The sequence below is a fragment of the Oreochromis niloticus genome, linkage group LG1 (genome assembly GCF_001858045.2).
Source record: "Oreochromis niloticus isolate F11D_XX linkage group LG1, O_niloticus_UMD_NMBU, whole genome shotgun sequence".
In the NCBI taxonomy this organism is placed as follows: Eukaryota; Metazoa; Chordata; class Actinopteri; order Cichliformes; family Cichlidae; genus Oreochromis; species Oreochromis niloticus.
The window spans coordinates 29,301,943-29,327,859 of NC_031965.2; the positions used below are offsets into that span (position 1 = coordinate 29,301,943).

Below are 25,917 nucleotides of genomic sequence, written 5' to 3' on the forward strand. Positions count from 1 at the left end.
CAGCGATTCCATCTATGCAATGCATAAAAGACGTAGACGTATTAGTAGACAATTTGCATTCTGGAATGAGGAGCTATAGGGCAGCAATCTCTGCCTGCTCTCTTAATTTGTCTCACTGTCATTTCTCCTCTCAATCACAGAGATGCTACAAACATTACAGGCAGGCCATGGACCCTGCTGGGAGTGCAAACAGTGATGGGTATCAGTATTGACATTGGTCTAAAAGGATCAGTTAGCCTTCTCTTTACCCTGCAGGCCTCGTGATTCCCTATTCATACAAAAACAGCCTGCAAATGCACTCCTCCCCCAATGCTCTTTCTCTCCGGGGCGCTCTGAGAAAACACAAGGAGCACTACTGCCTAATGCCCCATAAAATTCTGACATCACCTTTCCACAGGAGAGGAGGACACACTCGATTTGATAGGCTAATTGTGTGTGGCATAATTAATCAATGTCTCCTGAACGAAAAATTCCCACAAGTAGACTCCCAATGTCGCATGAATGCCGACAAAAGCATGGAGGGTAATTAAATTTACATTTATTTATTCTCCTTTATCATGTGATTTAGTTGTTAATGGAAAATATTTGTCATTTCCCCTCACAGGAAGATAGATGTGGCTGACAGCTGTGCAAGATGGGTTAACATTACGTCAGCAGGGCGAGACTTGATTGCAGAGATAGCCTTTACATCAGAGTAATTTTTTTTTATACATATAAAGTAATTTTTGCTCTGTGTTTTACACAGGAAATTGCTATACTTGAAAAAGTATGCCGCTGATGTTGCTGCTGAATAACTGGTGACGTCAACATAAGAAGTGCTGCAACATAACAAAAAAGGATTTAAACAATGCAAAACTGTTTCAAGAAATTGAGATCTTTATAAATGTGTTGAGGGGCAGCACAGATGTACAGTGGTTAGCACTGCTGCCTCACAGCAAGAACGCCATTAGTTTGCCTCCGTCATCTGGCCCGGACCTTTCTGCGTGGAGTTTGCATGTTCTCCCTGTTTGCCCGAGTTCTCTCTGGGTAGTCTGGCTTCTGCCCCCAGTCCAGAGACATGGGGTTAGGTTAACTGGTAACCCTAAAATGCGAGTGAATGTAAAGACGCTACTGTGGTCTCTGGTGGGTCTTCAGAAGTCTGTGAATGTGAGTCTGCCCGTTCACATTTTAGCCCATTCTTCAAAAAGAGAAGTATGACAGCCGCTACATTTTGTAGCTTTACCATCAGGAATTGTGACTGATCAAAACAATAACCCGAAAATTACATTACGTAAAAAGCAATAAATAAGTATTTAAATAAGTCAAAATGACATATAGGTGAATGGTAAAAGCTTAGCTTAACTATCAACACATTAACAAAGTTAACAAATTGAATCCTGCAGTGGCTCTGCAAACAGATCAATTGTAAATGTCTCTTCACTTCGTTGTCTCTTCCCGGTTATGAAACAAACAAGTAATCAGTGTCTACAATTCATACTGTGTACAATTACCAGCCGCCTGTAGCAAATATCTTGAGAAAGCTGCAAAACAACATTTGAATAAATCTCACAAACAGAAGACAGGTCGATGGTTGTCGTGGGTGCGCAGAGATTGCATTGTGGATGTTGAACTTCACTGTGGTAAATTACAAATCTTGGTTGAGCTAAAGGGTTACCCATTGTCTTCAGAATTTCAATGACTGCCTGCAATTCAGCTAAATGAAGAGCAACGCAGGGGATGAAATGTGGCAGAAAAATACTAATTTTAAACTTGCTCTTCAAACGCCCCACATTAAAATAAGCTGCAGAGACAAATTAAGAAGAAGTTGCATAAATCCCACACACAGTATCTAAAGGCATAATAACTTTTAAGTTTATGTTTACAGATACTGCTCCTCTGAGTGAATCACTGTATGGGAAACAGTCAAATAAGCTTAATTTCCTGGAGCAATCGCAGGGAAGGAGTCATTTCAGCAGCAAGGAGTGCAAGCCACAGATTAACAGCTCCCTGGTGGCAAAAGTGTAAATATTGTTCTGACCCTAAAAAGCTTATGTGTGGAAAAATATGCTCGGGTGAAGGTAAAGAAAAGTTTAAATAATTTTGTCACTTTGACAAGACAAAAATAACTTACAACCACCAGCCTCCAGTCCAGCAAATTAGTAGTGGGGAAAATAACAATTTAATAGTGCACATGCCTGTTTAATGCATTTTTATTTTGGGAAAGGCATGTTTAATTAAAAGCCATTGCTATTAGAGCATAATGAAAAATTGGTTAATTTAGGATTGAGACCTTTTTTTCCCCGACTATTTACAGAACGTGTTTGTTTGAAGGAACAGCTTTCAATTTGCTTGGCAAAGGCAAACAGCACACCACATTAATGCAAATGAAGTTTAAATGGATAAGGAAAACTTATCTTTACCTACAGTGAAGAGACTTATCTTTATCATACATTTAATTGTATTCCTACTTGAAAATTGTGCGCACAAATATTTGTGATTGGTGCAGCATATGTACAGAAATCATATTTGAGTGATTGTTTTAGGAGTTTACTTTGTCTGTTTTGGTCGAGACCTGCATTATAGAAAAGCAGAACAAGTGTGGATATTGCAAAAATCTAACAAGTTATACATACACTAGAAAATCATACACCAGGACACAACACATTGGCTTAGTTTGGCTGAATATTTACACAATATGATGAAGTATAATCTTCATGGTCTCCACTGGGAAAATACGGTGTTCCAGCAGTAACCTGTAAAAACAATGTGACCAAAAAGTTACAAGAATTAGCCAATAAAAATGAAACGTATACTTGGATTTAAATTTGGTCCATCTACCTTTGAAGTTCATCTTCATGAGCATGTTCAGAGAGGGCTTCCAGCACGGTGGCTTTATTTAGATCACTCAGAGTAGGTCTTGTTCTGTCCCCTTGCACTTGTGCCCCTGTTGTGTGCACTAGATTTCCTCCAGCGTGTCAAAACAGTGAACCATCAGCTTGACTTTTATTCTGTAGAAGTGAAAGAACTTGCTAACAGCCAAGTGGGTTGGTGGTTAGCAAAGATTGTGTTGGTATGACTAATTGTGTTGGTTCTTCCAATGCACAGTGCGCTGGCACACAATAGCATGTGTCACAGATAAGGTCTTTCCTCAGATACATTAGGGTGTTACATGTTTAGTTGACAGTTTGACCTCGGAGGATGAAATAAAGTTGCACATCCTTGTGAATGTTTTTGAGAACAGAAGCTGAAAACTGGTGGACCACAGCCAGAGACCTCACTTTTACCACCAGTGGCGATTTACCAAATGAAAATGGAGTGAGTTTCCGAGACAGTTGATGACTACTATCTATGTTTAGTTTGATGAAAATATAGACATGATCACAATACTTTATAATTTATAATTCTAAAAACTGAAGTTGCACTGGAAGCCACCCAGATATGCACAAGAAGAGTGCCCTAAAAGGAATATTGGCTATAGTTTTTGATTTTTAAGTAGCAAATTCTTAGAAGACACCAAAGAAAAAACACAAATCTAACCATCTCAATCACAGAGATGTAAAAGCAGTAATTACTAATGTGAAGCAAAAAGCTACGGTAGTTTGATCAAGCATTCCATTCTAATCCATTCAATTAAAGCAAATGGGTATTTTTACTACAATGGATTTATTGTCATAAGAGTGTAAGAAAAGATCAAACTGGGCCATACAATAACTGAATTGTTATTTTTACACTCACTGCTACATGTAGTAGTTCGCCTTTACATTTGTTATTGTGCTAAGTATGTGCTAGCAGCTGGCAGTTTATTATCTATGCAGTCTCATAGTATTTCTTTTACAGAGATTACTGACCAGCAAGGGAGAAATGAAGAGATGCTGTTTGACGTTCTCTCAAAGCATATGAAATTCAGCACTGCATGTTGCTGGCTGTCTGACTTTGGGAGGTCGGATCTCTTTGATGGTTGCAAAGATCAAAGGCAGAAGATTTGCTACTACTATCTGCAGTAATTTACACACACACACACACACACACACGTACACACACAATCCCGTTTTCTTAAACCAACTATTCAAAACAATTCATTATCATCAGAAGAATATCAGTATGGTTAACATGGCTCTTGTTTCTCAGTGACAGAAAAAAAAATGAAAGAGTTTCATTATTATGTATGACTTAAAAAAAAATATTACTGAAATCCATTCATTCATAGGGAACTGACTGTTTTTCATCTCTTTCTCTCAAAGAACACATAATAGCAGAGGTAGATACAGAACAGCTAGATCATGCACTGCTATAAAACATTTATGAGCCATTAGATTGCCATGCCAGAGGATGCTGCTGCCGATTATGAGGTCTGAGAGACACAGGCAGGTGGAATGGGTGCACAAAGGTGAATTTAGACAGCCACCAAAGCCAGTCTGGTCCTTTTCCGTCATTAGGCTTTTATAAATTTTTGCTTTTTTCAAGAGCATACATTTACACAACTATGCACTGAATATAGTTTGTTTGGGGGGGGGGGTTTATGCACCAACATTAAATTTCTCAGTGCTTTAAGAGATGAAAAATTTCTTCTAATGTGTAAGACTGCACTATAAGTAGATATCACACAGCACTCTTCACTGCATCATGTCAGCTGAGAGACCAGTGTAGATATGGAAGCTAAAGCCCTTTTTCTAAGGGATTTCTCTGTAAGAAGGTGATTTTGTTCTCTTGGTGTCCGTTATATTACTTTCAGCATTTCTGCAGCTAAGACGAGATCTCATTTCAGCATCGTGCCTGAAAGAAGAGCCTTAGAGGAGATGACAGGCCTCTGTCAGAGCCTCCGTGCCAGGAAAATTAGGGTTACACAATTACACACAGTTCCACAAGCATCACCAAAAAGCCCTCTTCGTAATTGGATCCATTTTAGGGGGTTTAAAGCCCGCTTCTTTGAGATATACAGTCAGAGCAACCCTAAGAAGAGAATTCATCATCCTTTCTCAGTCTGCATCTCTTTTGCATTTAGACTGGCCTGGAAGAAAAACAAAACAGCATTGCAGTTAGTCCTGTCACATTCAGTTGTAGAGCACAGATGCAACATGTCATTCTAAATCTCAATAATTCTTTCAGCTTCTATTTATACGTTGTTTTTTACAGGAAACGAAAGGTAACTCATATTATTAGCCCCGTCTGGAGAATTTTGACTGATGGCACAATATGATGCAAAACACTGCATATGTTGTGAGTTTTATTTTGAGCATTAATTGCTTCTCAAGAGAGGTATTAAGTGTTTGACCAAAAAAAAAATGGATAGATGGAGGTTTACAACAGCAAGTTGTTCTTGTGCCAGGCCTGATCGGCAGCAATTTAAAGACAGGCAGGAGTATAGCATAAAAACTATATTTTCAGTCTCATAAATCTAATGTTTGTGATCATCTAATAATATTATCAATGAGAACAAGAGGAAAGGATGCAGTCAGATACATCATCGTCGTATGGAATCATACTGGACTGAGCCAAGCTGAGCACTGCACTGCCATTAGGCTTCTTGTATTCTTGAGTAAATGACAGATGAGCCAGAAATAGTAACTACACTATGAAAATCAGTGTACATGAAATTTCATTTTACTACAGTTTATTTATATAAAAAAGGAGGTGACATGTACTCATCAGCTTTCAAAAGAGCAATTTAGTGGTTGAAAGAGCAAAAAAATTTGTATGTTTATATATACTGTACAAAAACTTACCCAGTACCCACTGCAGCTTACATACTAATTAGATCCTTCAGTCTAATATCAATTGAAGGAAATACATTCATGGCAACGAAAGCTATCACTTCTCACTTATCACATAACGGTAACTGTGTTGTCACCTCATATTCCCATGGGTGTTTATTACAGCCCCTGAGGATCAAACTGTCTGGGGCAGACTATAAAGGTGATTGCGGTGTTTATGAGAACTGATTTTCAATCAGGCAAATGCAGTAGAGTGACTTTCCTCTTGAGCACAATTCAGCCCTTAACATGCTGAGTGATAATTGCAGCTCATCTGTAAAGGCTGTTTTAATGCTCTCTCTCAAGGTGTATCCTCACCATTTTGGATCGGTTTCGTAACTCTGCACGGCTTGAGGAAGTCGTGAAACAGAATAAGATAAAAGTTACTGAAGCACAATGTCATTCCCCTCAGGCAAGGGTAACTTAAACTTTATCAAAAGCTCAACTGTAAACTGTAGTTTTGTTCTTGGCAAGGTTAAATGATTTGTACACTTGTAAGGAGAAGAATGAATGCCTGTTACTGTTGAGTTTTACAAAATATGGAAAAGGGAGAAGAAAAACAAGAAGAATCATGCATAAGCACGCACACAAGAACACTTACTTAGGTATACTCCTGTATATGAACACATGCAATCAAAAGGACACTTTGTCCTTACCATACAATCCTCCATCCCCCCAAAAACATGAACACACACAACTGTCACTTGCACACAAAACAACCCTACTTCCTCTCTTCATTTTCATCAAAATATTGCAGATGAGGTCTTGAGCTCAATTAATCATGCTTCAGCCCTCCTGTGCTCCGTCCCCCCCATTAATCACAAAGCCCACCATACTGCAGGGTCAGTTTGCAGAAACCTCTGTTTCTGGGAGGGGTTGTGTTGTCACCTGTTCTGTATACATAACTACACATCACTGCACTAATACACACACCTGCAAGCAGGCATGCACACAATCACATTTAATGCCATTTTTCTGATTTATTTCATTCAGGCAAAAAGGTTTAGCTCATGTACAGAGACTATGTATGTCATGAGAAAATTAAGTTGATGTCAAATTTCTAAAAACAAGACACGTACCGTTTCTATAGTATCAAAGATGATGTAGCTACCACAGAAACTGAACAGTAACAACATGTAAAATGCTGGAGGCAAGTTCAGATACATGAACCAGTCTACTCGGGACAAAAAAAAACAGTTGTACACAGATTTTTTTTCACTAAAGATGATATGGAATGTTCTGACTGAAAAGTACACTGCTGTTACGATGGAAACAGAAATACAAGCAATGTTTTGAGGGGTTAGTGAAGCTGGATTTGTTTATATGAGCTGCAATTCCCTGGCTAGCTACAGAGGTTAGGCTGCAAAAAAGCATCACTGGCATTATCCTTAGGTGTTAGGGTATGGGTTTGCTTTCAATATGTATGCTTGTAAGCGTCAGTGAGCAACCTTGTCCCTATACATACTAAAAAGATTTTATAGTATAGTATAGTATAGCTGTCAAACAAGTAATCTTTCCATTGTATTTCTAGTATAATTGAAACTAAAACTGCTAGGATTCACCATGGCACATTCCTCTTATTTAGATTCAGCAGTGAATAACTGATCAATATTTATTTATCTCTCCTTACTCTTCTCTGCTCTTCATGTCTTCTATTTTGTTAATGGAAGTAGAGAGTACAACAGCTTGAGAGGCAGGGGCAGCCTACTTAATTATAATAAATTTGTGACTCTTATCTGTCCTTAGTCAACCTTGGCAATTTTTACTGCATTCCTTTTACTGCTCACTCCTCAGTGGGCACAGAAAACACCCATCTTTCGTCAAATATCTGCTTAAAAACACAAGACAAACCCTTATCTACAGGCAGCTGTGAGCGTGTTAAGAGAGCAAATGATTTAGTTCCTCAGTACACTGCAACTTGGCCTGTGATGCATTGAATTTCTCAGCACTGAGGAGACAGTGCACTCTCCTGCTTTGAATGGAAATACTAGATAAATCTTAATAAGAAACATTATATGTGCAACTTTAAAATGAATACAGATTTCAACATACCAAAACTACCAAAACATACTAAAACATTAATTTTTTTTTCTTTATAGGCTTGTAGGTAGGTTAATAGACAATACCTTAATCTATTATCAAATACGACAACCAAGCAACTAAGCATGCAATGTTACAAGAATAGAGTTGTTGTCTTCAACATATTGCCAGTAAACAAACTCAATGCAGCAAGAAAGTAAATCACAGTGGGGCTGGAGCAATGGACCAACAGCACAGTGCAAGAACATCAAAAGCCACTGAGAATTCACAAGTTGCCTGTTTTCCTATCTGACAATCTGCTGTTGGGGCACTCTCACTCAAAATAAATCAGTTTTTCCAGACATAAAAAATTGAAAAATTGGAACAATATGACAGTGGTTATGTACTGTATGATTCAAGACTGCGTGTGAGTTCATATGCAGTACTCTTGGGTGTTACTTACACAGTAAATTCCTAAAAATAATGATTTAAAGCAATAATTAAACAAGGACTTGACTATATACTATATCTAGAGCTGCTCTTGGGCTTGATTAAAATTCATAGTCACAATTATTTTGATCATAACTTAAATCATGAATATTTAACACAATTGCTCGTAGAAATGCATTATTGATCTTAACATAAATAAATAAATAAATAAAATCCACCCATCCTTCCAAATATCCATTCATCCATTTTCTGCCTCTTATTTGAGCCTTAATAGAAAATGAAACATTAATTAATTGCCAGATTCTTTATTGCACTTTGGGTAAGTCTGGCAATTAATTAGACGTAAACAACATCAATCTAATATTTTCTGTGTCCACCCTTTGCCTTTAAAAATAGCACCATTTTATATCAGTTGGTATACTTGACCAGACAGTACCCTTTTAGACGAGGAGCTTTTAATACTTTTTATCTCTCTCTTCCAAAGACGCCCCTTTTGATTCCTCACTGTAGGCCAACAGCACAATTATCATTTTTAGTTTTTACTTCTCACTAAGTCAGAGAGGAAACTTTGGGTGAACCAAGTATATGTTGATTGATGCCATACATAATGCTGCATAATGATTCCCTTTTGAACAAGAACAAAAAAAAAAAAAACCTGTATAAACATAAGTAAAACCTTAGCCAAGCAACAGCTCTTGACATCAGTCTTAAAATGGAACAGAATAAAGACTATTGGACTGACTGTGAAAGCCAGCTTTATCAAGCCTATATACTCCTGTACCAACTCCTGGCTGCATGTTAAATCATTTTGGCACTCCATTGGTGGTTCAAATGTGAACCAAAAAAGCCCCTGAAGCATTATTTCTCTGAACAGCCCACAGCTGAGTAGTTACCCTCAGCATGTTCTCGGAACTGTTTGGTTCTGGAAAAAACTAAATTCAAACAGACCACTGTAAATGCTTGCTACAAGCCAAACTGTGGAATACTTTTGGCAGGATAATTAACTTCTTTTGGAAAACTAAACTTGTTCAAGTGGATGTCTGTCAACCTATACACTACTTGCAAAAAAAAGGAACCAAAAAGTAACAAAATAGAAACACCTCTGCAAGCAACTCAGCATAACAAACAGTCAAGCGTGCTGAGTGATGGACTGAATACCTATTTTGGTTTTGACCTTTTCACTGGTTTTTCTTTCTTTTTTTTCTTTCTTTTTTTAAATACCAAAAATATAGTCCAAAATTAATCCTTTAAAAAGTGCTTAATCTCTTGTATACCCTGAATTTTAGAAATTATATATATTTTAAAACCCACCTATGGAAAAGTCCAATAAAAAGAAAATTATATTAAGTTAAAAAACTGCTGCTAATGTTACATGTAGCGAGAAAAGAAAAGAGAAGGAAAGAAAATAGCATGAATGCTGTCTCAGCTCCACGCAAGTGCTCCAGTGAGACAGCATTCAGGGCCCTGGCACCAGGAATAGAAAATGGAATATAGCTACTATTAATGCTGTTAGTTACAGTTGTGTTTGACTAATCAAACCATCTTTTTATTAGACATGACTATAAAAAAGGCACACAATAGTCCATATACATTTTCATTTCACTATACATGTCATATTGGATTAAAGCAAACCCTGATGTCAAAGAAAATTTTATGCTTTCAGCACAGAACAATTGCTGATAGCTCTAAGGATCTCAATCATCAATGAATGCTATGATTTTTTTTTTTTTGATTTTTTTTTAGAGGAGGGGAAAAAAACACACACACACACACACACACACTGAAAGACTTGCTTTACTCAACGAATAAAAGATGGTGCTATAATTTTCTGGTTATCTAGTTGCAATTCTATTTGGGCCTGACTTTGTGTAACATCCACCACTTACTGTTTAATGCTAATAGATCAAACATTTTAACACTACGAAGTTTCAAATGAACTTGTCTCTTGTGCACAGGTTGAATATATCGATTTGTAGATATCTGTTTATAGAGTTTAGCTACCAATCAAGAGGTCCTGGGCAAACCTAGGAGAGGCAGGAACGATATACATTTATCTGCTGAATTGGGAATACCTACGTGTCCCCATATGATTTGGGGGAGGTGACTGGAGAAAGGGAGGTCTGGGCTTCTCTGTTTAGACTGCTGCCCCCATGACTATCACCCAGGCTCAGATAAGAAGCAGCAGAAAATGAATAAAGCAATGGATGGATCGATCCATTTCTACGCATTGGAAGCTATGTTCTTTTGCCTGTAAGCAGACCTCTATGCAATCTGTTTGATGTGCTTTAGTTAACTTAAACAGAACAATGGATAATGTATTATGCAAGTCATATGGACTTTATGTCTTTGATCACACACACCATCTATAACTGATCAAAGCTTGGTTAGGTATGTGCATTTTGACTGGTACTGACAGTATGTAGACTGAACTACTGGTTTTTTGTTTGTTTCTTTAGGAGTGTAGGGTATTAGGCTGTGGTGATAACTGACATGGATATAAAGTGCAATTAGCTCAAGTTATTACACTTTTATGTATGGTGAGAATCAATTAATGCGAGATAATGTATCTGATTTTGTGGCTCACACTGCAGTTTGAACCAGTACAATAAACAAACTCGTTTCTTTTAACACTGGCTACATTTACTGTAACAATACAAAAAAAGGCTAAAAGCCTTCCCCCTATGTGACTGTAAGACATGGACTCTGGTTGACAAAAAAAAAAAAGAAAAAGGAAATTACAGCATATGATTTTATTCAGAGTTGTGATTTTGAATAAACTACATCCTTCACTGGTTTAGAGTGTGATATCCAAAAACTGTTCTCTGTATGCTAACATTCATTCTTTTTCTAATAAACTTTCAGGACTCCACGGGGAAGGCAATTAACAGAAAAGCAGTGGTATGCACATTTTCAGTGCCCCAAATTCATCATTTGCACATCAAACAGCCTCCGCCTTTATCCCAGTCAATTTGCATATAATACCACAAAGGTGCATCAATGTCAAAAAGAAGTCTTCATTCCAATGCAGCAACTATGTCTCCTCTGCTGGGATGCTGAGAGAGGTAGCTGCACCTGAGAAACACAAAGAAGCAGGCAAAATGAGGGGCAGGTAAAGAACAGATACTGAAATCACAAGGGAAGTTGTTTTGCAGTTAGAGATTAAAAGGCATGGTGAATTATCTTACAGATGAAGGTTTCTTTTGTAGTGCTTTTGCCAATATCCAATATCCAAAAAATTTAAACTGGCAATAAATCAACTCTCAAGTAAAGTGAGAAAAAAATATAATAGTAAAAAAACAAAAACAAAACACAATTACAATGTTTTGTTTGAACAAAATTAAACACTGATAATGTTTCCATTATCAGTGTTCAAATTTACCTGTGCAATGCAGAAATTATGCAGGAACACACCAGGACCAAAGGACCACCAGTAATACTAGTATAAATAAATAAAGTATACTAGTAGTAATAATAGTGGTGACATAAAGCTAAAATTCTGACAAGATTTGGGCCCCACTCAGAGGATTTTTAGTGCATACAGGCCCTTACATTAATGCTGACAAGCCGGTTATAAAACACACCTATTTTCACACATTCCAAAGAGATGTATTTCTCACATCTGAGAGAAAAGGTTTGATCGTTTCAACCACTGACTAAAGCCCTACTTTAAATATCTAGCTAGCAAAACACAGTAGTTTGGATCCATGCATTATTCATATATTTTCTCTCCTCACAACGGCATATTAAATATTTGTTAACTTGTAAAAGCATCATGGAACACACTGCACCTCAGAACTATCAATTTTCCACACACGCAGGATTCTAAGGTACATGTGTTACATCACTGATCCTATTAAGGCCAAATGGAGGGCTTGAATATTGGAGAGGAGCAGTTAAAGCTAAAAGACAGAGCCTCCGTTGTGATTTCTCCCAAGTCCACAAATAAATATAGCAAACATACAGTCACTGTGAAACAGCTATTGCAACATATGACATCCCAGCGATGCTATATACTGACGCAGTAACACTGATGAGTGTTTTTTATACTCTGAGCTATTCCTATGTCATAGAAACCTTTTGTAGATGGACCAACAATGAAAAAAATATTACAATTATAATTAATACTGAAGAACAGCTGAAAATTTTTTCTTTCATCAGCTTTTAAAAACAGTTTCTGTAATAACTTTCAATGTTCTTGGAATGAAAAAGTAGGATGTTCAGTACATTAGTTATTGTTTTAGTTCACTTATTAAACAGTCCCAATAAATCATCTGTAATCACTAAACAGCCAATGTAAGTAACCTTAATTTCATTCTGTGCATGCAGACAAGCCAATTACATAACACTATATATACGATCGGGTTCTTTTCTGCAATGATTTATTATGGCCCATGTTGCTTAAATAATAATATTGTATTACAGATTCAAACATGTACGTGTGTTTGCATCTTTGTCCTTAGATAAATTAGACCAGAGAACTTTAAGCAAAGCACTTGAAAAACTTTTCCAGTGTTTCACTGATGTTTAGGTGCCCCGACCTATTTACCCATCTCCTCGAACTTGTAAGCCAGGTTTTATGCTTTTCAGAATTCAACCCAGACCTGGAGGTTTTCCTTCATACAAGAATTTTTAAGCAGACCTTAAAGAGGGTAAGGTTGGACTCAAATGCAGGCAACATCACTGTAATTGTCTAATACACATTTTTTAATCAATTTTTATTTCAACACAGTTGAAATTCAAAAATAATGTAATGCAGAACAAATAAAGAGGAACTACGTAACATGTGGCTTTAAATAATCATTCAGGGTTCATTAATTCATTATAGACATACAAAGGGTACGTCTTATCCAGGGCACTGGCCTTGGATAAGATGTACCCTTTGTATGTAATGGACACTATTGCTCCCATTAAGGTGAAGGTTATCTCTGGAAGGAAAAAGTCTCCATGGAGAAACTCCACACTGGTGAAAAATGAAAAAAAGAGAGTGTAGGAAAGCTGAGCGCAGATGGAGAAAAACAAACCTCCAGGTTCATTATGACATCTATAAAGAGAAACTTCACAATTATAACTTACAACTGAGGAGTGCAAGGAGGTCCTACTTCTCTGACATCATCACCAAAAACAGTCATAACGCTCGGGTCTTATTTTCTACAGTTGACAGGCTAACAAACCCTCCTGTGTCAGTGGCAGCTGAACTTCATTCGACCATGGCCTGCAATGACTTTGCCAAATTCTCCACAGAAAAAATCCAAAAGATTAGACAAGCAATTAATACATCAACAGCAGATCCAGGAAATGTACTGTGTCCACCGAAAAACTGTTTAAACACCATCAAACAGTTTCACCCTATTAACAGCAAAGACCTGGAGGACATCTTAGGTCAACTGAACTCCTCCTCTTGCTGTTTAGATGTCCTGCCAACAAGTTTTTTCAAAAAGGTCACAAAGACTTTGGAGTCAGACCTGTTACAGATCGTCAACTTTTCTTTAATATCAGGTGTGTTTCCAGAATCACTAAAAACTGCTGTAATTAAACCTATACTGAAAAAGGACAATCTTGACAAGACACAAATGAATAACTACAGGCCGATCTCAAATCTCCCATTTTTAAGTAAAATTATTGAAAAAGCAGTTTCTCAACAGCTCAATTACTTCTTAAAACAGAATAACTGCTATGATGCCTTCCAGTCAGGTTTTAGACAGAACCACAGCACTGAAACCACTCTGACCAAAGTGTTTAATGACATATGTCTGAACACAGACAGTGGAACAATGTCAGTCTTAGTTTTACTGGATCTCAGTGCAGCATTTGATACAGTTGACCACAACATATTACTCAAACGACTGGAGAACTGGGCAGGTCTTTCAGGAACTGTACTAAACTGGTTCAAAACATACTTAGAAAACAGGAAATACTTTGTATCAATAGGTAACTTCACATCTGAGCAGACAAGTATCACATGTGGAGTTCCCCAAGGTTCCATCTTGGGACCCCTTCTGTTTAACATTTACATGCTCCCACTGGCACAGATTATAAAGAACAACAAAATAAACTATCATAGCTACGCAGATGACACACAAATATATATCACAATGTCACCAGGAGACCGAGGCCCTGTACAGGCTCTTGGTAAATGCATTGAGGAAATTAATGACTGGTTGTGCCACAATTTTCTCCAGCTAAACAAAAATAAAACTGAGGTAATAGTCTTTGGTGCAAAAGAAAAACGATTACAGGTCACCAGAGAACTTCAATCTATACACCTAAAAACCACAAACCAGGCGAGAAATTTGGGTGTAGTGATGGATGCAGACCTAAACTTAGAAAAACACATTAAGACAATAACAAAATCAGCTTACTATCACCTCAAGAATATTTCAAGGATAAAAGATCTGATGTCTCAACAGGACCTGGAAAAACTAGTCCATGCATTCATCTTTAGTAGGCTTGATTACTGTAACAGCATCTTTACAGGTCTACCTAAAAAAATCAGTCAGACAACTACAGCTCATTCAGAACTGCTGCTAGAGTCCTCACTAAGACCAAAAAAGTGGACCACATCAGTCCAGCTCTGAGGTCTTTACACTGGCTGCCTGTCCGTCAGAGGATAGACTTTAAAGTTCTGATGCTGGTCTATAAAGCTCTGAATGGTTTAGGACCAAAATACATCAGTGACCTCCTGACCCAGTATGAACCTTCCAGATCCCTCAGGTCATCTGGATCCGGTCTGTTATCAGTCCCCAGAGTCAGAACCAGACACGGAGAAGCTGCATTCAGCTTTTATGCTCCTTATATCTGGAACAAACTCCCAGAAAGCCTCAGATCAGCTGAAACACTCAGTTTATTTAAATCCAGGTTGAAGACTCACCTATTCTCAGCTGCATTTGAATAAAGCACCAAATCCACACTTAAGTTTAAATTTCAAAACCTACTTTTTAACTACTGATTTTATCTACTGTTTTGATATTTGATTTTATATACTGTTTTGTTTGTTTGCTTGTTTGTTTTAATCAAATTTAAATCATGCTTTTTATTTGTTTTTGTTTTTAATGTCTCTGTAAAGCACTTTGAATCACCTTGTTGTTGAATTGTGCTATATAAATAAACTTGCCTTGCCTTGCCTTGCCTTTTCCTTGTCTCTTTCGCTGACTTTTTGACCCATGTTTGCCAAAAATAAAAAAATCCTAGGCTTGAATTGTTCTGAATAAACACTTCTGGTTCAGTGTGCCAGTGTGCAACAACACAAATCTTCAATGCGGACTGTCAGAAGCGACTGTAGCTCCACACAGAGACAGACACCATTGTGAAAGTTGTCTCACCTGTCTCATGCCTTACCTACTACCACATACCAGCCAGTATCTTATATGCAACTGTTCACTTATCAGCTATGTAATTCCTGTCCTTACCAAGTGAAGATTGTATGCTGTCCCTGAATAGAAATTCTAGACTGTATATCAAGTTAAATCTGTAATTATTTACATATCTTTTCTATTTATTTCTTTATTCATTTTATTTTTTAAAAGACAAAGCTAGAGGCAACATCATTTGTCTTGTGTGGCACTGAAAAAACGTCCATGTTTTAACAACGAAGTTGCAAAGTAAAACAACTTTCATCAAGGTCAATGCAAGAAAATTGGTGATTAGGAGGTAATTTACTAAACGTAATTGTTCTAAAGGGAATGTAAAATACTACCAATAGATTTTTAACAAAGAGTTTTGATTACGTTATATATCAAAAGTTTATCTGCTTTGTAGAATAAATTCTTTATTGTGCGTTTTTTTAGTAGGCGGACTTAAGTAGTTTCTTAACAGGTAATGTTTTATAGCCAACATTGATAAGGATATCCCAAGAGTAGAAAAAGCTGCTCTTCCTCTCTGCAGTTCCACCTCCAGATACAATCAAGGCCACTGTAATTCAACGTCTCTTTGAACTCTTGTGATTACATTTCAAACCTTGAAAAGGGCTCTTGTTTTTTGTAGATGAGCCATTGCATTGTGATTTAATTTAACATCCCAGTTCCTTTCCTCTTGGCATAATTAACATATCCAGTGTGTCTCTAATTAAGCGATGTGGATTATAAAAAAACAGAAGAACATTGTTGCTTGTTTTTTTTTTAAATCAAATTTGATGGAGTATCAATTTCCCATCTCCCTATTAATTGAAAATGTGTTTTAGAGATAAAATGCAATACATTATATGCCCCAAAGACATGATTATCTTTGTTACTGTGCATATCAGAAGTACAGATCAAGACAGAATCTGGTATTTTAAAAAAAAAAAAAGAAGATGATGATGATCTTCCTGCATGCCGTCAGGACAGAAAAGGGGCACACAGAATTTCAACAACCTATTAATTCAATATCTGGTCTATCATCCTGCTATGAAAGTCCACAGCAGACAAAAAATAAAGGCCACTAAACAAACAGGCAGAGTTTAGAGGGCTGGCTGTGGTTGCCCAGAGGCTCATTAAAGCAGCCTGCCTCTCTTCTTGAAAGCATTTCTATTGGCAGAGTCACCGATAGAAACTCCAAACTGACAGAATATTTCATTACAAGTCTTGAATATTTCATTCGAATGCCCATCTTCGTATGCAATTCCTCTTTGCATTAGAAATTAGGTGCAACAATTAAAGACACCCATCTGCATATGAGGAAAAGTATGTTGAATCAGCGCTGACTCAATGCAAACCTTGTCCCTGTTCTGAAATATCCTTTCCGAAAGATTAATGAGATAAAGGGTGCTGTAGAGTAAGTTCCCACGCCCACTTTTAGTACTGAGGCCTATCAGCAGGTTTGTCAACATACCTGACAACACTCATTACAGCTCTAGCCACTCCACACCCCATTTGAAGTCTTGTGGCCCATAGAAACCAAAATCCAGCTCTCCTGACCCATCTGCCACTGCATCACCATGGCAACTGCTCTTTTTTTCTCCACAGCTACATTTCCTGAAGACTGGTTTTAAGCATGACAGCGAGCCATCCAACTGATGTTAAAGCACTTAAAGGTGAAGTTATGGCACAGTGCCATGCCCCCCCCAGCCCACCCCCACCCCCTACAAAAAGTACAAAGCCAGATGAAAATAATTCAGGACAGCTGTGTAATAATCATTCTAGGATTCATATAATTAGTAAACAAAAAAAGCACTGGAGCTATTGTTCTGAGATGTGCCAATTATTGTAGCATCAGTCTTTTTGTTTTATGCATCTAGAGCTTATTTGAGACACATCAACTACCTTAGCACTCAACTTCACCATACTAGATATTCCTTATAAGGGAAAAACAGAGACTTGTAGAGTTTATTCTAAATCAAGATATATCTATCATTGCAGCTCTACAGCTCTGCTCCTATTTTCCATCCAGGGTCCAAGGCATAAAGAACCAGCTCAGAAATACCATAAAATCAATTATTGACTTGTGGTCTGGTAACAAGTACATGCGAGTCACCTTATACTTGAACATGGTTTGATTCAGGTCAGCCTATGTCTAGCACAGAAGTCAACCAACAAAACACCACTGTTGTTTCTCTCAGTCACCCCTCACCAGGTGTCTCCAGCACTGCCCAAATAAGCGTTCAAGTTTTCTGGGAAAACTATTGAGTCCCAAGGCAAAACCCCTTCCAAGCGTCCACCCATAGAATCCAGGAACCCTGGGTATTTTAAACTGCCATTTAGCACACATGCACAGACAGCAGTCTGAACCCTACCCTCCGCAACTTGAAGTTTCACAGTGACGACCCTCTCACTTTTTGGGAAAAACTGCCACACTGCTCTCACCATGCTCCAGTCCAGAACCCTTGCAACATTTGGAGGTGAGCTTTACTATATCTAGTCGATAACAGTCCATCTCCTACACTAGCTCTAGTTTCCTCCCCACCAGCAAGGTGACATTCGATGTCCCAAAACCCAGTCTACGATGCTGAGGTTCCACTTGTCCAAGCCCCTGCCATGTCATTGTTTTGGGCTGGGCCCAACTAAGCCCCATGGACACAGGCTTGTCCACCAGAAGCTCATTTGCAGGTTTCTCACTTCTAGGGGAAATTAACAAGCTCCGAAATCTCCAATTCACTGGGGTTTTCTGAGTCTCTTTGTCACTCTAGCTATTCCAAAAACATTTTACTAGGATGTTTGCAGTAGTTTAAGTGCAAGCTGACACTACTGAAAAGCTCTGATCCTCCCTCCCCCTTGTTTTTGCTTCTTTGACTTTGCAAGATTTGGTGAGATTTATCTCTGTATACGCAATGAGGTTATAAAAACATCTAAAAATGTATTAAAGATCACTCTCATATTTTTTTTTAATTCAGATCCTTCATTATTCATCTACTTTATCATATCTCTCTTGCTCAGTTAATTAAATTTCTTCTATTATTTTAGTGTCCCATTGCTATAACTCTTGCATTCACTGTTCAGGCTGCAAATGACAATTAAACTGACATGATAACAAGGGTATACTTTGAACTTAACAGCTGCTGACACTTCAGTCCTTATCAGCATTATATCAAAGCAACTTAAAACGACAACTGTCAACTAAAAATGCTTGATTAATATTTAAATCACATTCAAACAGCAGTGTAGACACAGTTTTACTTGTTTTATATATCTTTCCAACATTTTGTTCACCCAGTGATGTCTCTTCACACCAGTCACACTAGTCATTATCCCCTCATTACATGTGCTACCTGTCTAACTTTATCTAAAATAGATTGCTGCCTTGGATTCATGCTATTGCATTCTAGCCATTACTTTACGCATTTTTACCTGCCTGTTTATGACCCTCCTTTTTGTCTTCTCTCCCTTCCACAAAAATCAGCTGTGATTTTTTTTTTAAATTAGAAATGGTTAGTGTAAACTAAAAAGCTGATCTTCAAGTAATTTTAGCCAAAGGCTTATGAAGGAAACAGTTACTTGTCACACTACTAAATTGGCACAGAAGCATAAGCAAAGAGCCATCCATTATCCAATTGTTATTTAAACTTTACTTTTCTTGTTGATGCTTGGAAGTACATGTGTCATATTTCTACTGTAGCTCTATCCCTTTAAACCAGTGAGACAAGGGCACTCAGTTGGGTATAACGTCTGTTAGAAATGGCTTAGGGTTATTGTGAAAGCATAAGTGCTATTTGCAACAGTTGTGTCTTTGGAAGCCCCTCTGTGGATATTGCAATAAATATTGCATGCTTCAGATGTGTTTTTTTGAACTTCATATGACAGCCGTCCACAGCGTGTGAAACTGCAGTGCATCTGGATGATGCTTTTGGGTCAAAGACAGATCATGACGTCTCTGAGCAGAGAGGAATCTGTTATCAAAGAGCTGCCTTGGAGAGGCGACACAGAGGAAGAGGGCCTTATCATGTTGAAGCTTGAAATATTTATTTGATACAATAGACACTTACAGTTGCTGTAGTTCAGTGTGATATGACTGAAAACCACAGCAAGACATTAATGTTTCACATGAGGCTACAAGTAATAGATGATCCTTTTTAAACTCTCAATTTTTATGTAGTAAAAAAAAAAATTATAAGAATTTATAATTTTGCTGGGCACTGTTGCCTCACAGCAAAAAGGTCCTGAGTTAAATTCCATTATCAGGCCTGGGTCTTTCAGTGTGGAGTTTGCATGTTCTTGCGAATGGTTGTCTGTCTCTATGTGTTACTGCGACAGACGGGCAACCTGTCCAGGGTGTACCCCGCCTCTCGCACCAAGACAGCTGGGATAGCCCCCCCGCAGAATGGATGGATGGATAACATGTTGCCTATGTTTCTCAGTAATCTTCTTTCCTGAAGGTATTTTTCACTTGACATATTGTTTCAGTTGAAGGCACTGTTTTAAATTAATTATTTTCAGCTTTCTAAAAATATTCTCCCATTTATAGGGTGTATCCTGTCTGTAATCTGGCAAGCACAGAGTGAGCGTCATGACCAGCCAGCTGCCAGAGCTTCACTGAAAATCATTAGGAATAAGGGCATTAAATTATAACTCTTAAAAATTAAATTGAATTATATCAGAAGTTGTTAGGAAGAATTTCTTGGTGATTGTTAACACTGACAGAACGAAATGAGAAGACCTCCACAGCTTGTTTCATGTCACACTTTATATAACCACAGTACTGCTTTCCTATCTGTTTTTTTCAAGACAAATGCTTGAAATCATTTGCCATTTCTCAGAAACTTATGAGATCACATTGCTGTACATTTACAGTTAGCCTCCAGATATAGCTTGCTTTTTTCATTTATATTCACTTTGTGGTCTCTCTTTAAAAAAAAACAAACAAAAAAACATTTGTCTTTTGTCATTGCACTCTTTGTATCAGTGTTCACTGGTGCCCTTTATAAAACCCAGCCTTTAGCCACTCATTACTCTTACAGAAATGTTGTTACTGTTATGTTAAGAACAGCAGTTCACATGTGTTATAAAAAGTCGTTATGATAATTAAGAACTTTGAATATTAAAACTTTAAAATTATCAATTCATCAGTTAACATCAAATCATTGCTGGCATGTTTTCTGACAGTTGCACACTGCAAAACAATGGCTTCGAGCTAAATTAGCAGAGCGTTGGCACACTCGAGTCAGTGTTTTTCGCTGGCTCAGAAAGGGCGCAGAGAATAAAGGCAGTCTTTAAATGAGTCTTTGTTATGTTATTTGACAGTAAAGCATTTGATACTTATTTCTAGTCATGATAAACAAAAATGTCTATTATTTGGGAACAGGAAACTAACAAAAATAGTTACACATACATTTTATTATGATATTGGAGATTTTATCTTGGCTCTGACAAAAACCTCAGTTTTTCCAAGTAAGAGGGATCTTATCGACTGTATCCCTAATCAGTAGTGGCAATACTCTGAAAATAGCCTCTTGTCTGGTGACAGCCTATTCCAGCTGTCAGTGGGTGAGAATCAGGGTACACCCTGGACAGGTCACCAGGGCTATTGCAGGTCTAAAGCATAAAGACTGACAAATGTTAACACTTATGGCCAATTTAGAATCACCAGTTATTCCAATAACCATGTCCTTGGACTGTGGAAGAACTTCCACAGAGTATTCAACGTGGAAAGACATCAGCCAGCAGGTGGATTTGAACACAGGGCTTTCTTGCTGTGACGGTGCCAACCACTGCTCTACTGTAATATCTGTTTTTAAAATAACAAAATGATTTATGATTCTAAAGAAAATCATCACATTTGTGAAATCATATAATATCTGAAGGCATCTGAAAGGGACATGATACATGATACTGATGATAACCACGATAATTAGAAAAATTCAAAGCTTGTTAAAAATAAGACTATGGCAATATTGTCGTCAGTCTCTACAGGGAGTGCAGAATTATTAGGCAAGTTGTATTTTTGAGGAATAATTTTATTATTGAACAACAACCATGTTCTCAATGAACCCAAAAAACTCATTAATATCAAAGCTGAATGTTTTTGGAAGTAGTTTTTAGTTTGTTTTTAGTTTTAGCTATTTTAGGGGGATATCTGTGTGTGCAGGTGACTATTACTGTGCATAATTATTAGGCAACTTAACAAAAAACAAATATATACCCATTTCAATTATTTATTTTTACCAGTGAAACCAATATAACATCTCCACATTCACAAATATACATTTCTGACATTCAAAAACAAAACAAAAACAAATCAGCGACCAATATAGCCACCTTTCTTTGCAAGGACACTCAAAAGCCTGCCATCCATGGATCCTGTCAGTGTTTTGATCTGTTCACCATCAACATTGCGTGCAGCAGCAACCACAGCCTCCCAGACACTGTTCAGAGAGGTGTACTGTTTTCCCTCCTTGTAAATCTCACATTTGATGATGGACCACAGGTTCTCAATGGGGTTCAGATCAGGTGAACAAGGAGGCCATGTCATTAGTTTTTCTTCTTTTATACCCTTTCTTGCCAGCCACGCTGTGGAGTACTTGGACGCGTGTGATGGAGCATTGTCCTGCATGAAAATCATGTTTTTCTTGAAGGATGCAGACTTCTTCCTGTACCATTGCTTGAAGGTGTCTTCCAGAAACTGGCAGTAGGACTGGGAGTTGAGCTTGACTCCATCCTCAACCCGAAAAGGCCCCACAAGCTCATCTTTGATGATACCAGCCCAAACCAGTACTCCACCTCCACCTTGCTGGCGTCTGAGTCGGACTGGAGCTCTCTGCCCTTTACCAATCCAGCCACGGGCCCATCCATCTGGCCCATCAAGACTCACTCTCATTTCATCAGTCCATAAAACCTTAGAAAAATCAGTCTTGAGATATTTCTTGGCCCAGTCTTGACGTTTCAGCTTGTGTGTCTTGTTCAGTGGTGGTCGTCTTTCAGCCTTTCTTACCTTGGCCATGTCTCTGAGTATTGCACACCTTGTGCTTTTGGGCACTCCAGTGATGTTGCAGCTCTGAAATATGGCCAAACTGGTGGCAAGTGGCATCTTGGCAGCTGCACGCTTGACTTTTCTCAGTTCATGGGCAGTTATTTTGCGCCTTGGTTTTTCCACACGCTTCTTGCGACCCTGTTGACTATTTTGAATGAAACGCTTGATTGTTCGATGATCACGCTTCAGAAGCTTTGCAATTTTAAGACTGCTGCATCCCTCTGCAAGATATCTCACTCTTTTTGACTTTTCTGAGCCTGTCAAGTCCTTCTTTTGACCCATTTTGCCAAAGTAAAGGAAGTTGCCTAATAATTATGCACACCTGATATAGGGTGTTGATGTCATTAGACCACACCCCTTCTCATTACAGAGATGCACATCACCTAATATGCTTAATTGGTAGTAGGCTTTCGAGCCTATACAGCTTTGAGTAAGACAACATGCATGAAGAGGATGATGTGGACAAAATACTCATTTGCCTAATAATTCTGCACTCCCTGTACTTAGTAATAAATATACTGCAGCCTCAGCTTATCCACAAAATTTATGGATGACTAAGGGAAAGGTGATGACTGCTAAAAGCTCACTTTTCTGTTGCACAAGCAGTTTATTTTTCAAATAATCGTACATATAATTATTGTTAAGAGAGCCAGCAGTCTAGTGTACAAGTCTATTGTGAAAGTCTCAGAGTCCAAACCGCAATTGCTAAGAGAAAATATTTCAGATGTAGAAAGTAGGGTTGTAGTCATAGCCACACAAACATAAATCAATCTGACTCCTTGGTTGATTGGTCAATTGCTTTCAGAGAGGAACAAAGAACAAAAAGTCCAAACTCACAGACACAGCAGGTCCTGGTATTATTTGATAATAGGCAAGTAATTATAATGAGAACAAACTCAAAAAGTGTGGGATCATTTCAAAAACACAGCTTATCATGTAAAAAGCTTAATCTTTTTCACTTACACGGTACCTAAAAAGTTAAGAAAACCCGCATGGGAAAGCTGAATAGTCTGGTCAGAATGATTATCTATCCAATTAAACTGTTTCAGACATTGTCAGGCATCAACCAGTGCTGCTGTGGCAGCAGAGAGGGGCAAGACTGGGTCAGGAAGAGATAGTTGCAGCTAATCAAAAGAAAGATGAAGGAGAGGAGGAGGACAAACACTTCAGTATAAAAAATTGTTCATGAAACTGTTACTAGATCATTTAAATAATGGGTTTAAAAAAAAAATCCAACAGCGATGCGATCAGCACATAGAGAAGATATATGGTGAATTCAAAACAAACAACTGCTTTGGGAATATCAGTGCCTTTCAGTATCATCTGCCTTCTTGTTTTTCCTTCAGCCAGTATGTGCAAGTTTCAGTGTCTGCAGTGCAACGACCTGGATTCCAATCCACTGGAAGAAGGTGGGGATGCAGGATAACAAACTTCACAAGGGACCTTAGGAAGGTTTGGCTTTAACACATGCACCAATTACAGTGAGCACAGCGTGTATCCTATTCCAAACACTGCTGAGCGTGCCACACACCCCCTGAGAAAACATCTGTACACCGATCCCATTTCTACTCCCACATACACATGTACTCTGGTACACGCGTGTGCACGCACACACACAAAACAATATAGATTCCAAATAACAATAAATGAACTTTTTTAAAATAAGAAAGCACATTTAATTTCATTCCGTCAGAATAAAATATAATTGTAATTCATATCTGTTTTGCCATTATCCCAATGCTCACTGACTGTGAAATTAAAATTAGTTTCAAAAGTACTAAAATAATAATTCTTTAATCTTTCTCATCATTTTTCTTTTCATAAAAATGAACAAACCATTTTCTAAAATTTTTCACAACTTTTCTGTCCATGATTTAAGATTAGACTCACATGTGACCAACATGCATCACTCTCCTCAGAAATTAAAGTCTGTAGATAGAAGCTGAAAAAACAAACAAAAAAAACGTGCCAGCTGCTCTTTTCAGTGAAATCTAGTGACTGTCAGAGGTCTTGTTAACATTAAGTTCAATCAAGACTTTAAGCAGTAAATCAAATCTAAATACATCAATAAAACACAGCACAGATACACTGTAGTAACTACATTAAAGAAGATGCAAACACATACATATATTTAGCTGTGTGTTTGTGTGTTTGTGTTTATGAGAGACAGACCTGTCAGTTAACCATAAAGGATGGTGTGACTGAACCTTGGGTTTTTAAATACTACTAATACTAAAATAACATTTTACTGTAAATAGGAAATTATTTATGGAAGAATATCAAAAGGTTATAAGGCCAACAGTCAATGTATGTGGGCATAACAGGCTCAATTTTTGCACAGCTACTGGAGGTACTGGTGCGCACACATGCGCGCACACATGCACGCACACGCGCGCGCACACACACACACACACACACACACACACACACACACACACACGTAGCATTTAAAGAATATTACCATGCTTTAAGGGCCACCTAAATAGCACTGACTGACAGTCTTATACTTAAATGTCTCAAAAACATACACTTTCACTATCCTGATACGCATTATGCAATATGTAATCTATACCAATCAAGAACTGTCTCCTTACACAAGATGAACCACACCTGTGTGTTTTCATAGATATGATTTCACATTGGGCCTCAGGTGTCCCAGGCAGGGATACTGATAATCTGTTCTTCGCCATTTCCCAGGAGATGTATTAGGGGTCGTTCATTTAAGTTGGTTAAAGCAGGAATAATATATGTGATCCATCTGCACGGTCTAATGTGAGATTTGTGCTTCAAGTTTTCCAATCTCAACTCACAAAGAAAGTAGCCTCAATTAAAACTTTCAACTCTGCAACAAGTTCTGGTAGAATAACAAGATGACCTCCTGTACTGTGCTGTACATCAAACTGTTGGGCTATTCTAGGCAGTTTGTACTCCAAAATCACAGTCTCTCAGATAATGTAAAGGATCAATGCACACTGAGCCCCCTTTAAGCTCTCACACCAATTTTCCTGAAACAAAATTCCAGACATATTCTCTGGTTAATGAAAATCACATTTAAAATTTTGCAAATGAGTTTATGCCGGAGGTTTTTCTGTTTCTGGAACCATGTACTGTAAATTCTTTGACCGGGCTCTATTTCAATTTTAAAGAATTTGCAACACTGGCATTATTTCACTCAGTTATAATTACCCAAGTACAATCAAGAGAATGTCTTGTAATCGTAGATAACGATATTGCAGATATGCTCCTACTCAATGTTGCCTACAGAGTTTATATAGAAAAGGGACATATTTGCAGTGATGGTCATTTATATTATAGGTTTTGCAGTGTTTGTGCTTTAGGACTTCCT

At 37.8% G+C, this 25,917-nt stretch overlaps 1 long non-coding RNA gene across 1 annotated transcript in view; it reads right to left on the reverse strand.

The window, feature by feature from the left end:
- Positions 1-338: 338 nt before the first annotated feature.
- The window catches only part of LOC109201939 (uncharacterized), a 31,363-nt gene continuing 5,784 nt past the window's right edge, over positions 339-25,917 (reverse strand). The window contains exons 2-3 of the long non-coding RNA XR_003220166.1: positions 2,818-11,270; positions 339-2,732 (exon numbers count right to left, since the gene is read on the reverse strand). This is a non-coding gene — a long non-coding RNA (uncharacterized LOC109201939). The remainder of the gene's footprint in view (positions 2,733-2,817; positions 11,271-25,917) is intronic.